General features: G+C 54.5%; 1 protein-coding gene across 1 annotated transcript in view; it reads left to right on the forward strand.

Annotated features, from left to right (window-relative positions):
- The window catches only part of CHST1 (carbohydrate (keratan sulfate Gal-6) sulfotransferase 1), a 7,044-nt gene that overhangs the window by 1,190 nt on the left and 2,103 nt on the right, over positions 1-3,751 (forward strand). The gene's annotated exons all lie outside the window — the stretch shown is intronic.

Here is a 3,751-nt window from a genome sequence, read left to right on the forward strand (position 1 = left end):
GAGCCTAAAGACCCTCTCAACCAGCCTGGGGGAGGACAGAGCCTTCCTGCCGTTCTCCTAAGGCAGCCCCGGGGTTTTGATATGGACTGTTTCTAACTGTTGCCTTATTTTATTTTCTTTCATTTTGTCTGTCGGGGGGGACAGACAAAAAAAATCCCTCTCTCTCGTCTTTTTCTCCCCAAAATTTGCACTAATCCTTGAGCGGGAATCTCAACAGAGTCCAGGGGAAGCAATGCTGCCCCTCAACATGTTTCGAACACAAGAGGAGTGGGGTCTCTCCAAGCAGGAGCTAGAACTGTGGATGGGTAACAATGTTTACAAAAACACACAAAATGTATAAAGCAACCTTCAAGCTTTCCAAAACCGCAGGGTACCTGGGGTACTGTACTTTTGCACTGTTTACTTTTACAATGTAAAGAGGTAGATATAAATATAATTTATGAATGGCGTTGTCCCTTCCAGAGTAACTCCCCTCGCCCCCGATGAGCAGGTTAGACTGGAAGCTGCGCGTGGAACAACCTCCTCATTTTCCATCTCGGTGCAACGTGTCTGTTTGTTTAACTCCTGTTATTGGGCTGGACAGTTGGTCAGCTGCTCCTACATGGTTGTTTGGTAACACCTGTGATATTTCTTTGTGCCAAAAACCCACAAAAGAAAAAAAAAAGGGGGGGGGGGGGGAAACAATTGGGTGGTTTGGTAAAAGCCCAACACATTTAATGCTTTATTTCTGTGTTTTCTGTAAATAAAAGTGCAATAAATCTGACCTGGGGGTGGACTTCAACTGAAAGACCTCAGTGACTAAACTGGGGTGGATGCACCAAGAGGCAAAGAGCAGCATCTCCGGGTCTGCCCAGCTCCCACCTGGCTGGGAAGAGGTGGGGGCAAGGCTGGGGGGAGCCACCCCACAGGGCAGTGGGGAGCTGCAGTCACCTCCTGGGGCATCCTCATGTTTGCATCTGGAGTGTGTCAACATGCCAGTAGTTAAGCCAAAAGTGAGAGCCTGGGGTTATTTAGACCTGAGAGCTCGTTGGCCTGCACGGGAGCACAGGACCAGGCTGCCCCTCGGTGCCCCCCCGCCAGGCCTGACGCTGTGGATGCCCGCGGTGGTGTGCCCTGCCCCGGAAGACCAGAGAATAGTGGTGGAGTTTGGTCATAAAACTGCCAGAATGAAAAGGAGCAAACAAGAAGATGGTCCAGGCAATGCACGAGTTCTTCGCGAGCTGGAGCCAGGCAGCATGGGAACCCACAGACAAGGCCACAGCTGGTGACATCCACCCACAGCTACATGCTCCCAGTGCTGCAGCCGCCATTTTGAGCCACCCCCTGCCCACCCACCTGGGCAGGTCTCCTCTCTGAAGGTGTCTTCCAAGGTCTGCTGTGCATCAGCTTCTGAGCTCTTACTGGGGAGAGGGTGAGACTGGGTGCTGTAGTTGCACAGAGAGCTGGGACACACTCCACCCTTTTCCCCTTTAACAGCCTCTGGAGGGGGAGGTTGGTAGGGGTATTGTGGAGCCTGGCTTAACGTGGCAAACCTGCTCCAGCTGGGCTGCAGGAAAGCCGAGCAGAGGTGATGTGTGTGATGGCCCCTCCTCATGGCTTGCAGCTGGAGCCCCCCTAATTCACTGTGCTGGCTGCAAGGTGACATGGCCAGCTCCAGCCCCACAGGGAGGAATGGGGCAACAGCATGCATGGGCTGTGGGATGGGCACTTCCTCCATCCCCCTCCCCACAGCAGGCATGGGGGCAGCTCCTGGGGGAACCCCCAACCCAGGCGCCTTCACTCAGGGGCAGGAACGACGAGAGTCTTTGCACTGTCCCCTCCACCACCAAACTTGCTCCTGCCACTGGTTCGGTGCCCCCCAAGCCACGCTGCCCCGGCTGTGTCCATGGGGAGGACGGAGGCGTGGGGCAGGCACAGCGGTGGCCACAGCCAGCCCTGTCAGCACACAGCTCACTGCTCTTACTGAGCAGCTGGCAGCAAAACGTCAACCAAATAAACGGCTTGATTGCCCCGTTATTAGTTACTAAATTAATCCTTTTGACAGCACTTAACAAAGCTGAGCTGGTGGCTCCTGGCCTCGCCCCAGTAAAAGGGACGCGCTGTCTGGGGCCTGATCCAGCCCAGTTGCCGGGCACGAGGGCTGTGTGTCCCCAGGAGTGTGGGATGGCTCTGCGCTGTCTGGGGCCCGATCCAGCCCAGTTGCCGGGCATGAGGACTGTGTGTCCCCAGGAGTGTGGGATGGCTCTGCCCTGGGCAAGTGCCCGTGGAGCAGGCGAGGTGGCCAGGGTGGCTGGCTGTGCCCTCCCCAGCAGCCTGCCAGCTGGCAAGCAAACGCAGAGGGTCTGGCTGCCCCCCGGGGCTGCCCCACAGCTCTGGGGAGGGGTCTCAGACTGCCTCCTCCTGCAGAAAGGGCAGGCTGCTGCGGGGGGAAGGAGGCTCTTCCTCGCTTCTGCAGCTGGGAGAACTGGCCATGCAAACCTGTGTGAAGGAACAGCGGCTGGAGAGGCAAAATTTCTCATGTTCAGCTGCCGAGAGCCCATTTTTGGGGCTAGGCCAGCTGTCCCCAGACCAAAAGTCCTTTCGTGCACTGGTCTTTAAAGCAGCACAAGAAATTGAGTTTCAAAGTCTTATCCAAACTGTTTTTACCATTCTGATCAGGAAATGTGCCGGCAGCAAAACGGCTTCTGAATCGTGGTTGAAAGCCATGTCCTACTTTAAGGAGGGACAGAGGTTCAGCCCTGCTTGGTGCCTCATGTAGAGCCCTTAGGGGAGAGATCTGATTTCCCAAGGAATCTCTAACATTTTCCTTCAACTGTGCTTCCTCTCCTCGTTTCCCCCCACTGGAAGCAAGAGCCAGTGTAACCAAGGTTTTTATCCTCAAATTTTACTGTAATTAAAATACAGAGATGCAGAATATTCCCAGAAACACACTGCAAAACAAACCAAGCAAACAAATTCAGTAGGAAACCAATTACAGACAATGAAATGATAAAGAACAAAAGTATTCTCCAGAGCCCAGCACCGTGCACGGGACCATGGCCGCAGTGACGGTTTTGGGTTGCCGAAGGGCTCCTTGGCTCCTAAAGAAGCAGAGTTGGACCCTGGCATCTGTCCCAGCAGCTCTGTGGCTCTCTCCAGCCATCTCCACATTCCCACTCGCGCTGTTGTTTTTACAAGGATGACTTTGCAATGGAGACACACTAGTGACCCAACCACAGGGATAAGAGCCAACGAGAGAACCCAGGGGAAAAGGAGTGGGTTAAGATTTTCCACACACAGAACACAAGGGGACAGAGAGGGTTGGAAGACATGCGCTTCTCTCCCAGGCAGGGGAGCTGGGGGCAGAGTCACCCTCTCTGCCCTCTTGGCCCATATGAGTATGGATGGTTAATGAAGGTCTCGGTGAGAGCTTTGGAGAGCTCTGTCCAGGGCTTAAGTTGCTGCACGATGTCACTGCTGCTTTACCTGTGCCACCTGGGGAAATCCAGGAAGGCAGGGGGTAAGGAGGGTGCTGATCTGGCCCTTGGACCATCTGTTGGGCACACTGATCTAGCTAAATGGAAACACCCAGCAATCGTCACTGCATCAGAAGCTGGGCACCAGTCAGGTGTGGACCACCACCTCACACCAAACCCCACATTTGTCCACTTCCTTTTCCACACTCTTCCCCAGGACGAACTCCATGACACTTATCCTCTGATTCAGAGCCTGTCCTAAGAAACAAATTCCCTCCATGCCCCCCCCCCCCACC

The sequence above is a fragment of the Pterocles gutturalis genome, unplaced genomic scaffold, assembly GCF_000699245.1.
Source record: "Pterocles gutturalis isolate BGI_N339 unplaced genomic scaffold, ASM69924v1 scaffold11953, whole genome shotgun sequence".
In the NCBI taxonomy this organism is placed as follows: Eukaryota; Metazoa; Chordata; class Aves; order Pterocliformes; family Pteroclidae; genus Pterocles; species Pterocles gutturalis.